General features: G+C 34.3%; 1 long non-coding RNA gene across 1 annotated transcript in view; it reads left to right on the top strand.

Annotated features, from left to right (window-relative positions):
* The window catches only part of LOC105864830 (uncharacterized), a 526685-nt gene that overhangs the window by 143228 nt on the left and 369674 nt on the right, over positions 1-13783 (top strand). The window lies entirely within an intron of this gene.

Below are 13783 nucleotides of genomic sequence, written 5' to 3' on the forward strand. Positions count from 1 at the left end.
GTGTGCCCATCACCCAGATAGTGTACATTATACCTGTCAGATATGATTTTATCCATCCTCTCCTCTCTCCCCTCCTACCTATATGATTTCTGTTGAGTACTACTTCCACTTGTGTACGTGAGTGCTGATTGGTTAGTTCCAGTTTAATAGTGAGTATATGCGGTGTTTGTTTTTCCATTCTTACAATACTTCACTTAGGAGGGTGGTCTCCAGTTCCATCCAGGTTGTTGCAAAAGGTATTAATTCATTTTTTATGGCTGAATAGTACTCCATGGTGTACATATACCACATTTTATGAATTCATTCAAATTGATGGGAAGTTGGGTTGATTCCACATCTTTGTGGGATTGTGAATTGTGTTGCAATAAACATTCTAGTGCATGCGTCTTTTTGATAAAATGCCCTTTTTTTCCTTTGAGCAAATACCCTGTTGTGGGATCAAATGGTAGGTCTACTTTTAGTTCTTTGGAGAATCTCCATAATGTTCTCCATAGAGGTTGCACTAGTTTACTATCCCATAAACATTTTATAAGTGTTCTTTTCTAGTCCCACCAACAGTGTATAAGGGTTCTTTTCTCTCTTCATCCACACCAAGATCTATTGTTTTGGGACTTTTTGATAATAGTCATTCTCACTAGTGTTAGATTATGTTTCATTGTGGTTTTGATTTGCATTTCTCTGATGATTAGTGATGTTGAGCATTTTTTCATGTTTATTGGCCATTTATCTTCTTTAGGACAGCTTCTGCTCATACCTTTTGCCTACATTGTAACATTTAAATGTTTTTTTTTTTTCTTACTGATATACTTGAGTTCTTTGTAGATTATTTTATTGGCTCTTTATTGGATGTATGGCATGTGAGTATATTCTTTCATTCTATAGGTTGTCTTTTTGCTCTGTTGATTGTTTCCTTGGCTGTATAGAAGCTTTTTAAGTTAACCAGGTCTCATTTATTGGTTATCTAATTTTCCCAGCACCATTTATTGAATATGAATTCTTTCCCCTTGTGTATATTGCTGTCTGCTTTCTCAAAGATCAGCTGGCAATATGTGGATGGCTTTACATCTGGGTTCTCTCTTCTTTTTCCTTTGGTCTATGTCTCTATTTTTGTGCTAGTTTCATGCTGTTTTGTTTACTATAGCCTTGTAGTTTAGATTAAAGTCTGGTAAAAGGATGCCTTCAGATTTGTTCCTTTTGCTTAAGGTTACATTGGCTATTTGGGCTCTTTTCTGGTTCCAAATGAAGCATAACATTATTTTTTCTAGATCTGCAAAAAAATATTGTTGGTATTTTAATGGGGATTGCATTGAATCTGTAAGTCACTTTGGGTAGTATGGACATTTTAAGAGTATTGATTCTGCCAATACATGAGCATGATATATTTTCCATTTATTTACATCATCTGCACTTAACTTTGTCAGCAATCTGTGGTTGTCTTTGTAGAGATCTTTCACTTCCTTGGTTAAATATATTCCTAGGTATTTTATTTTCTTTGTAACTTTTGTAAAAAAGATAAGCAAAATTGATAAACCTCTCACTGGATTAACCAGAATTAGAAAACAAAGGACCCAAGTAAGCTCAAGCAGTAATGAAAAAGGAAATATTACAGCTAATACCACAGAAACACAAAATATCATATGTGAATACTCTAAAAATCTCTATGCACATAAACTCAAAAACACTGAAGAAATGGACAAATTCATGGAAACCACAAACTCCCAAGACTCAATCAAGAAGAAATAGAACTTAACAGACCAATAATAACAACAAAATTGAAGCAGCAATAAAAAAATCTTCCAACAAAAAAAGTCCAGGACCAGACAGTTTCACAGCCAAATTTTATCAGGCCTACAAAGAATTGGTACCCATACTGCAGAAATTATTTGATAACATTGAGAAGGAAGGAATCCTCCCAAACACATTCTATGAAGCTAGTATCACCTTGATAACAAAGCCAGGAAAGGTCACAACAACAACAAAAAGAAAATTATAGATTAATATCCATTACAAACATAGATGCAAAAAATCCTCAATAAAATTCTAGCAAACCAAATTCAGCAGCACATACAAAAAATAATCTGCCAAGCCCAAGTGGGCTTCATCTAAGGGATGCAAGGATAGTTCAACATACCTAAATCCACAAATGCGATTTACCACATGAACAGAAGCAAAAACAAAGAACATATGATCATTTCAATAGATACAGAAAAAACATTTGACAAAATTAAGCGCACTTTTATGATAAAAACTATTAACAAAATAGGCACAGAAGAAACATATGTCAAAGTTATGAAAGCCATATATGACAAACCCACAGCCAACACCACAGTGAATGGGTAAAAGTTGAAGCATTCCTGCTCAGAGCTGGAATAAGACAATGATATCCACTGTTATCACTTCTATTCAACATAATGCTGGAAGTCCTAGCTAGAGCAGTCAGGCAAGAGAAGGAAATTAAAGGTGTCCAGATGTTTTTCTTTTTAAATCTATGAAATGGGGACAATGATTTATTTTCCATATAATTGTTTTCAGCATTAGGGATATTGCCCTATGGTAGAAGTAGGAACTATTTATTAAACTTTCATTACCGCTCAGCATTATATTAAGTGCTTTACAAAAATTTCTGATTTCATTGTGAAAAGGCCACCTTATTTGGGCACCATTATTACATCATTATTATTTAAGGTTGATGAAATAAAGGTTACAGAGGTAAAACTTCTTACCTTATATGACAACCTAAGAAGCATCAGGAGTAGACTATGATTCACTAGTAGATAATACTATCTTCTGATGCCATTGTTATATTTGCTAAGTTCTGATATGGGAGATTGTCTAAGACATCATCCACCAAAATGTCAAATGCTATGGATACAAGCTTCAGAATGTATGTCTAGATACAGTTTATATCAGTTAGTGCTCATCTCCTTGAAAATATGACAGAAAAATATTGTAACTGATCTGTTATGGTTCTCAGCTGCCCTCAATTATGTTGGGATTAGGCAGTGTAGTGGTAGAATCACTTAAGCTCAAAGTAATTTATCATTAACTGGCTGAAATGTTTTGCAGAAATCTGTATTGACATTCATTGTCCTTAAAAGTGCATCCTTTGAGGTAGATGAATTAAATATGGAGATTTGTTAATGCATAAAAATTGGCTGAAACAACATTTCCAAAGGGAAATGCAGGCTTATTTGTTTGTGTGTATGTGAGTGAGTGTGTGTGTGTGTGTGTGTGTGTGTGGTATGTGGTGCTCTTAGTTTGTATAGTAAGGAAATCTACTTTCTAGGAGTTGTCCTCTTGAAAATACACTGTAATAAAGACTCTGCTTGTGAGTTAAGAACATGGATGAAAAAAATGGCTTGTCATAGTTCATGTAGCGTATTTCCAGAGACATCAAAAGAAGTCCTGGATGTGGAAGCAGTCCCCAACCTTTTGGCACCAGGGACCGGTTTCATGGAAAACAATTCTTCTAGGACCAGGGCTTCAGGTGGGTACACAGAGGAGCTCTGCCACCCTGTCCATAACAGGCAGTGGACTGGTATCAGTCTGCAGCCTGGGGGGTGGGGAACCACAGTGTTAGGTGACCAGAGGGTATTCTCTGCAAACTTACTACAAAGAGATCTCAAACATAAATTTATTTGCAAATGTATCAAGAACTTCATATAACTTCCCCTTTAAGGTCAATTAAACTTAATATTTTCAATAAGGACCAAATATATGTTCCTTTTTTATAAAAGAAAATATCAGGATCAAGACATCAGGTATGTTGGCGAATGAGTGATACCTGACTTAGAAATGTGCCCACCCATCCACTGACTTGATGAGTAACTTTCCACAAACTATTTAACCTCAGAAAACTGGGAGTTCAACACTTATTAAATGAGGGAGTTTAATTGCATGATTAAAGGAGGAAAGTTATAAAGTTGAGGGGCTGAGGCTCAGATCTCAGTTCTGCTGCTTACTACATGTATCCTCATTGATAAATAAGAAAATACTTTTGTAATTTGAGTGATGTGAAGTGTGGATTTATACTACACATGTGAAGATTGATAAAACATAAGTAAAAAATACTACTTTTCTTTCCTTTCAAATCTTATCCTCTACAATTTCACAATTTTATACTTTTAAACCTGAGAGATCAGAAGTCTGGATTTTCATGAGAAAGTCACGTAAGTTCCCTGGGCCTCACTTTCAACACATATATAATAAGGAAATTAGATCTAGGTTGTGAAAGAGATTGTAACCTTTTTCTTGCACTGTGATGGCCTTTGGAGCACAGTGTTGAAAGTATTTCTGAGGCAATGCAAAGGCTCTGTAGGAAAAAAAAAATGCTGTCATTAATAAATTTGCCAAGATACAGGCATGCTACATGAGTTCCATCCTGGAATAGGTGATTCGTAGTATCCTCTCCGGGATTAACGTCCAGGGTTATGGAATTTGTTGAAGCTTGCACTGGAAATCAAATTCCGAATAAAAATGATGTTCCATCTATTGCTCCTGCCACCCCTCCCCTCCTGCCATACCAGAGTTTCAAGCATGTCCAATAATAGCATTTGTACCCCCATAATATGATGAAATAAAAGGAGAAAAAAAATAAAATTATTTTTTTAATAAAAAAAAAAAATGAGGTGTTCCATTAGTCCCAGTGCAATGTCAAGACAATGATACAAACAGACATTAAAACAAAACACATATGATGTGCAGAAGCCTGGACAAAGGTTAGTGGTAGACATAAATTTGATGAGAATATCTTGTCTTCAAAGAGCAAACTACTATTTACTAAGGATTAATTAATGAGCCTATAAACTTTTACAGGCATCTCAGCACTAAAGCATCAGTAATGTACATGAGTACCCTTGTGCTCACAGAGTAGACATTTGCAAATAAACTAGAAAGAATATTTCTACCAATTGTATAATTATTAATATTTAGATTTAATGAACATTTCATGTGCCTGACACTGGTTTAAATTCAACAACTTATGGAACCTCATAAATTAAGCAATATTATAATTTTCATTTAATATATTTTTAAACTGAAGTTTAGAAAGGTGAAGGAGTGTACCCAAGATCTTACAGCATAGATTGAAATGGTGACTTGAAGCAAGATATGCTCACCAACAAGTTGGTTGCTTATGCACACAATATAAAATTTCCTTTTATGGAAAGGGGATGGATCTGTGATGGAAGCGGGTAACCTGCATCATGGGTGCCCAGGCAAAGACTGAAAGACCATTAGTCCCTCTTAGTTTTTGGAGCCTCACAAGAAAAACAAACAAACAAACAAAAATATCTAACGTCATTTCTAAAATCTATCAAAATTAAGGTAAATAAAACTGAAAAGGAGTCCAGAGAGATCCAACCAAGCCTCTTAAGTTTTACAATTACAGGGGAAAAAAAAAATCAAAGACAAACGCAATCCAGATGGTAGGCCCAAAATGAGAACAAAACTTCCAAAAGTGATCAAAACTTAGTCAATGACCATCTACCAGGAAATTGGCTCTTTACCTAAACTTCTTCAATTAGCAGTGTGTGGACAAATTCATTTACAGCATAGATGAAAGGTGGATGTGTTGGGAATTTCTAGTTCTGTAAGTACTGTGGCTTATCTAGATTCCATTTCAGGACCTGGCACATTGGAATAGAAAGAGTGTTGTTGAAAGACAAAGTCGTGAATAGAAGTAGATAGGTTAAATTAATTTGAGTTTTGCCTTAAAGGATATCTGTGAAGAAACTTGGAGAAAAATAAAATAAATAAATAAATACAAACAAGACAGCAAAAACCATAACACCACAATTGTGCAGCCAGATAGAAGGCTTTAGAAATAAGTTAGGGTAGGATATACTAAAGCAGAGAAGCTAAAATAGAAGTTATGTGACTATTAATGTCCATGGCCATAGGAACTAAAAGCATTCATTGCGAAAAGTACTATAAAATGATTGAGGCTCTAGAGTTCAAAGAACTAATGCAGAATAATGGGACAGTAGCACTGTTATCAGGGCAGAAAAGGCATTTTAGACATTGTCTGGTCTCTGAACAAGCAATTGACACATAGACCCAGCATTAATTAATTTGATAAATGTATTTTTAAGCTTCTCATCTGGCCTATACCCTTTACTTGGTACTGTATATACAGTTATGGATCAAATAGATTCAGATGCAGAAAACTTGTCTGATATCCTATTTCTGAAATATAAAGATCTAATATAAAAGAGATGTTCAGTTACTGTTATACGTTCAGGACCAGACTATCAAGATGGTTTATTTTAACAGTGAGTTGTCAGAATACTAAATACTGGACTTTCTATTAGCCCACCCTATAGTCATAGGATTGAGGCTCCACTAAATCCATTTGGTGCCTCTGAGCTCCAGCAGGAATGAGAGGGGCAAGTCAAGGTAAGAGATCAGGAGATGTTGACTAGAAGTAGTGCATTATTACTGTATTGCAAAATAGTCCTTCCTAGTTTTTGCTATTAGAAATTGCACTTAATGCAATGTTTCCACGTTCTAAGGTTTAATTAGAATCTGTTTCTGTAACAGTGTATGAAATGAACTTTATGCTCACATAAGGATCTCTAATAATAAGTAATCATCCAAGAAATTGCATTTTCCATGATAAAATAAAAATGGTCATTTCAGTTATAATGTGGCCCTTAGATCTGGATTAAACTTACAGAGAGGCAATTTTTTTCAGCCCCATCATTTCATAGTGAAATGTCTATACAATAGAGAAGATTGAAGGTTCATTTATGGTCACACAAGTACTTGGTGGGGCAAGGATCTTGTTTTGTTTCTTTGTTCTTTTTAATTAATTTTTCCATTAGGAACCATTAAATTTGCCAAGGTCATCACTATTTTCCCATCTTCCCAAATGAGTCATCTTTTAATCCTGTTTCCCTATTTTCCTTAGCTCTTCATTTGACTAATTATTTCAAACCCATCCCTTCAGTGTCTTGCCAATGAAGATTGTTTCCAATCTTGTCTTGACAATATTAATAGCAACAAAACAGGCCTAGCTAATACTTCTTTACCCCTTCAATCTAGTGAAAGCGCTAGGGAGTGTGGCTTTTTAAAGAATAATGGGGCATTTCCCCAAGAATATTACGAACTCAATCATTGGAAAAGAATAACATTTGGAACTATAATATATCTGCAAAATCAATTTTCCTAACACATAACTCTAACGACAAAATTTGCCTAGTCCACAACTTTCAGCATCTTCTAATTGCCAAATAAATCGTTATTATTTATTATTCTAGTATTCAAGAGCTTCCCAATATTGACCTATGTTTTGAGCCATTTCCTCAATTCTGCCTTGTAGGGCTAGCAGCATCTATACTGTGACTTGACTGAGTGGTATTCAAGTTTGTTACTCATAAGTCCACCTCTACATTTTGAACCTTTAAAGTAATCAATACATGTGTATTGATTTTCTCTAGACAGAAACAGGAGAATAAAATAAATGGAAGAATAGAGTGGATGATTCTATTCTTTGACATTTAACATCCTGTTGTAAATTGACACTGAAACATTTTAATTTCCTATATAGTTTTTCAGAGTTTGTCTAGAATGGATTATGTCTATGTGAATAATTAGTGGTTCTTTGTTTCCAAAACTAAAGACCAAGATCTTGATCACAGTTTGTACCATTAATGTGCAGACACTCATAAGTAATAATGTCACTCATATTTTCTATGTTGACTTGCCCTCAATGAGTACACAGGGGTTTATGAATATTTGTGGTGGTCAGGGAAATGTACTTCATAGCTGGAAGCCTGGAGTCAGATCCAATTTTGATAGCCAAAAGATATGTAACATTTAAAACATGACCTCTTTAGAGGAAATTCTTCAAAGCTGAAGAATGAAAGCTTTGACACGATTGCATGTTTTCTTTAATTCAGTAATTCTAGTATTAACTTTGCAATTTTAAAATCATATCTAATCTCAGAAAATTTTCAAAAGTGAACAGCATTATTAGGCACTGGGAAAATGTCAAATCTAGCTTTTTTTAAACAAACTTTTGATGCAGAAACATGTATGTTGGAATTGACACATTTCTTGGGTCACACAAACATGGTTTAAATGGAGTAATAATAACCTAATTTCTTCATAAACAAATTACTACAATGAATTGAGAAGATATAGGTAAAAATAGCCAACATGATACCTTTCCCTCCCATTCACACCTCCCTTTATTTTCCTCTTTCTGTCTAGAGATGAATAAATTTTGTGTGTGTATGCATATATTATTTACATATATGACTATGTAATTATACTTTATATATGTATACTTATATAAAGCACAATTTGTGCTAATATTTAAAAGGTATTTTCCTGAAATAAGTGTAAAGAACTCATGTGAAGCCGATGGCAACAATGGCAGATATGAAACATGTTTGGTGACTATAATTCTTTCCAATATATGGTGACTTAGACATTTGTCATTACGAGAAATACCACAGGGAATGTACTATTTAAAATATGAGAGTCTGTTATATGTTTTCCAGTTGCAAGGCTGTTCTGAAAACAATTTCAAGTGAGCATATATATAGACACACATTTTATAATCATAGATAATTTTTCTTTTAGGGTATGTGCTGCATGAATCTCTCAACCCTCAATCCTCAAAACTTTCTGATTTTCACACCGGGTACCGAATGAAAAATAATGTTTGTTTTTTATTTCCTTAAGAAGAGATACAAATGAAAAACAAACCTTCTAGAGAAACTTGAACACGGGATTCAAAGTGAGGAAAGATAATGATATTGGTATTTGCTAGGAGCAAATAATTGATCTTTATCGAGGCACCAGTACCTTGAAAATCAATAGTCCACATAGAGAAAAGTAAGCCTAACTAAATCAGTATTGCCTAAGATAGCTGTCCACCTATTTTTACCCACTTACCATACTGAAAATAAATTATAGTATTATATGTTGCCAAGTGGACTTTTACCATCAGAAAAACTTCATTTTCAACTTCTACCCTGTCACTGACAATGTTATTTATTTGGGCAATTTCCAAAATTATACACAAACACACACCCGTACAACATAATGTTTGAATTAATAACAACGTTCTAAAGCAACATAAAGTACTTAATCCATAACCACCAACAGTAACTATATATATATGTATATATGTATGCAAATATATATTTATTTACTTTTCATCTTCTCTATACATGTAATATTTTATTTATTAGTGAGTACATATATTATTATATATTTATAATATGTATATTTATATAATGAGTAGATGCATTATTTCATTTCCATCAGTGAAAAGATAATCAGTAGTAAATGCCCACTAATTGATTTTTTTTTATTAATTAGATAACTACCTAATTTCCATTGTACCTAATTGCTAACCTTATCTCCAAGGAAACAAGTATGGAAAGCTAACAGGTAAATGAAATTATAGTGCATTGCTTGATGGCACTATTATGGGATAGCATAATGGTTGTTTTTTCTGACTTGCAAATAAAGCATTATAATTCTTAGTACAGTATTATGCAATCTATTAATTAAAATAAAAATAATAATTTCTGCAATTGTTTTGTCAAGAAAAAATACATATAAAGTTGAAATACAAAATTAGACCACAGGAACATTATTTTACCATTAAAATGGTAAGTTTTAGCAAAACTCTATTATTAATCATATAAAATTGCAGATGTCACTCAATTATATTGATTGTGTTTTTTTTTTTTTTTTTTTTTTTTTTTTTTGAGACAGAGTCTCGCTTTGTTGTCAGGCTAGAGTGAGTGCCGTGGCGTCAGCCTAGCTCACAGCAACCTCAAACTCCTGGGCTTGAGTGATCCTTCTGCCTCAGCCTCCCGAGTAGCTGGGACTACAGGCATGCGCCACCATGCCCGGCTAATTTTGTCTATATATATATCAGTTGGCCAATTAATTTCTTTCTATTTATAGTAGAGACGGGGTCTCGCTCTTGCTCAGGCTGGTTTTGAACTCCTGACCTTGAGCAATCCGCCCGCCTCGGCCTCCCAAGAGCTAGGATTACAGGCGTGAGCCACAGCGCCCGGCCTAATTGTGTTTTTAAATAAACTATTAGTTTAGAGCAGTTTTAGGTTTTGGAAAACAATTGTTTAAGGAGTTTCATATAACTCACATTTAGTTATTTAACATTTTATATTAGTATGGCATAAGAGTTACAATGAATGAACATCTATATTGATACATTTTCATTAACTAAAGTTTGTGCATTATTCAGAGTTCTTAGTTTTTGCCTAATGTCTTTCTTCTGTTTCAAGATATAAAATTATATTTCTTGGTTAAGGATCCTTAGGCTCTTCTTAGTTGTGACAGTTTTACAGACTTTTCTTGGTTTTGATGACCTTGATAGTTTTGAGGAGCATTGGTTAGGCATTTTGTAAATTTTACCTCAATTGGGATGTGTCTGACATTTTTCTCAAGGTTATAGTGAGGTTATGTGCTTTGGGGAGGAAGACTAAAGAATTAAAGTGCCATTTTCTCACATCATATCAAGGGAACATACTATCAACATGATTTATCACTATTGATGTTAACCTTGATACCTAGCTGAAGTAGTATTCGTCCCATTTCTCCACTGTAAAGTGTTCTTTGTTGACCCTTTCATACTGTACTCTTTGGAAGGAAGTTAATATATACAACCCACATTTAAGGAGTGGGGAGTTATGTTCCACCTCCTTGATAACAAAGATCTGCATAAGTTATCTGGAATTAGGCACAAGAAACTTTTCTATTCTCTCCTATTATTTTAAATTCATTCAAGCATTTATATTAGTATGGATTCATGGACATTTATTTTATACTTTGGGCTATAATCCAATAAAACTTTACCTATTTGTTGTTCAAATTTGTTTCAGCCCTTGTCATTGGGAGCTTTTTCACTTGCTTTCTGTGTATCTTTGATATATTTCCATCATTGTGGCTATTTTTAAATACTATTTTAGTTTCTGCATTACAAGATAATCAAGACGTATTTTGTACATATCCTAAACTAGTCTTATAATCAAATGAACCAAATCTCCAAAAAGGTCTGGTTCCTTTTACTGGAGGGTAGTATTAGAAACCAAGGTCTAAATACTAGGTGTGCTTGTGGCTACGGGTTGTAGATGCTTCTACACCCTCTCAGCTGAGAGAGCAAGAAGATATGTATGTGTATACTACATATATATATATATATATAAACATTAATGTCTATCTCTATATTAAGGTAAATATGAGTTTACACTGATGATTCCAACTGTAATTCATCATCTCATCAATCATTATAGCCTCCTTGCTTATTTGTAAATTCCTATTCCAGCTGTAAGAAAACTGAATTTCACCAGTTGCTCTCCATTTGGTTAATTGTACAACTCTAGAATATATTTACATCAATATCAGAATTGTTAACAGGATTGTTACATCAAAATCAGAAATGTTTTCTCAATATTTAACGCAGTTAAATTGTTTTGTCCCATTCCCCAGTTTATCCTGGGACCCACCTATACCACCTTTTCTTTAAAAAAAAAAAAATGTGTGTGCACGTGCACACACACACACACATATATATTTGTATGTTTCAGATTTTAAAAATCTTCATTAGATATGTGTTTTACAAATATTTTATTCAAGTATATGGCTTCTGTTTCCTTCTATTGCAGTGTCTTTCAGAGTAGAAGTTTCTAATTTTAACAAAGTCTAACTTTATTTTTCTTGGCTCGAGTTTTCCTTGTTATATGTAAAACTCATGAATAAACTCAAGACTATATTTTCTTCTGTTTTCCCTTGAAATTTTATAGTTGCGTGCCTCACATTTCAGTCTATTATCCACTTTAAGTTTTTTTGTGAAAAATATAATGCTTGTGTTTAAGTTGTTTTGCATATTAGACATGTAATTATTCTATTGCAATAGCACAATTATTGAAAAAATATCAATTCGGTATTGAACTGCCTTTGTCCCTTTACACAGAACTGTTGACCATGTTTTTGTGGGTCTGTTTCTGGGCTCTCTGCTCTATTCAGTTGATCTATGGTTTTATGGTCTCTTTTTTTAATTTTTTAATTTTTTATTTTAGTGTATTATGGGGGTACAAGTGTTAAGGTTACTTATATTGCCCATGCCCCCCTCCCCCCTCGAGTTAGAGCTTCAAGCATGTCCATCCTCCAAATGTTGCACATCTTACTCATTGTGGTTGTATATACCCATCCTCTCCTCCCCCCTCCCGTCCTCCTGAAATCCGATAAATGTTACTCCTATATGTCCACTTAGGTGTTGATCCGTTAATACCAGTTTGCTGGTGAGAGCATGTAGTGCTTGTTTTTCCATTCTTGAGATACTTCACTTAGTAGAATGGGTTCCAGCTGTATCCAGGAATATATAAGAGGTGTTATATCACCATTGTTTCTTAAAGCTGAATAGTACTCCATGTATCACATTTTATTAATCCACTCATGAATTGATGGGCACTTGGGTTATTTCCACAGCTTTGCAACTGTGAACTGTGCTGCTATAAACATTAGAGTGCAGGTGTATTTTTCATAAAGTGACTTTTGATCTTTGGGGTAGATGCCCAGTAGTGGAATTGCTGAATCAAATGGTAGATCTACTTGTATTGCTTTGAGGTATCTCCACATTCCTTTCCACTGAGGTTAAACTAGTTTGCAGTATCACCAGCAGTGTAGGAGTGTTCCTATCTCTCCGCATCCACGCCAGCATTTGTTGTTTGGGGACTTTTTGACAGAGGTCATTCTCACTGGAGTTAAGTGATATCTCATTGTGGTTTTGATTTGCATTTCCCTGATGATTAGAGATGTTGAGCATTTTTTCATATGTTTGTTGGCCATTATTCTGTCTTCTTTTGAGAAGTTTCTGTTCATGTCCTTTGCCCATTTTTTGATAGGGTTGTTTGATTTTTTCTTGCTGATTTTCCTGAGTTCTAAATAGATTCTAGTTATCAGCCCTTTATCAACAAAATAGGAGGTATCAATTTACCAGACTTCAAGCTATACTACAAGGCTACATTAAAACAACTTTTTACTGGCACAAGAACAGGGACATTGACCATTGGAACAGAACAGAGAACCCAGATATAAAACCATCCTCATATAGCCAACTAATCTTCAACAAAGCAGAAAAAAATATACACTGGGGAAAAGAATCCTTATTCAATAAATGGTGCTGGGAAAACTGGATAGCCACATGTAAAGGACTGAAACAAGACCCACACCTTTCACCTCTCACAAAAATCAACTCATGCTGGGTAACGGACTTGAACCTTAGGTGTGAAACTATTAGAATTCTAGAGGAAAATGTTGGAAATACTCTTCTAGACATTGGCCTAGGCAAAGAATTTATGAAGAAGACCCCAAAGGCAATCACAACAGCAACAAAAATAAACAAATGGGACCTGATCAGATTAAAAAGCTTCTGCATAACCAAAGAAACTGTCAAGAGAGCAAATAGACAACCCACAGAATGGGAGAAAATTTTTGCAAGCTACATATCTGATAATGGTCTCTTGATACATTATAGCTTTATGGTAACTCTTGAAGTCAAGTAATGCAGATTTACCAACTTGTCTTCTTAAGCATTATGTTGGCACTTCTAGGTCATTTGCCTTTCAATATAGACTTTGGAATGAGCTTTTTGATGTCCACCAAATAGTTTACTGGGAGTTTGGTTGGATTACATTGAATCTATAGATTGTGTTGGAAAGAATTGACAGCTTAACAATATTGATCTTCTAATCATGCAGTCCCCTATCCCAAGGCTACAGACTGGTACCAGTGTGGC

Source organism: Microcebus murinus, chromosome 20 (assembly GCF_040939455.1).
Source record: "Microcebus murinus isolate Inina chromosome 20, M.murinus_Inina_mat1.0, whole genome shotgun sequence".
NCBI lineage: Eukaryota > Metazoa > Chordata > Mammalia > Primates > Cheirogaleidae > Microcebus > Microcebus murinus.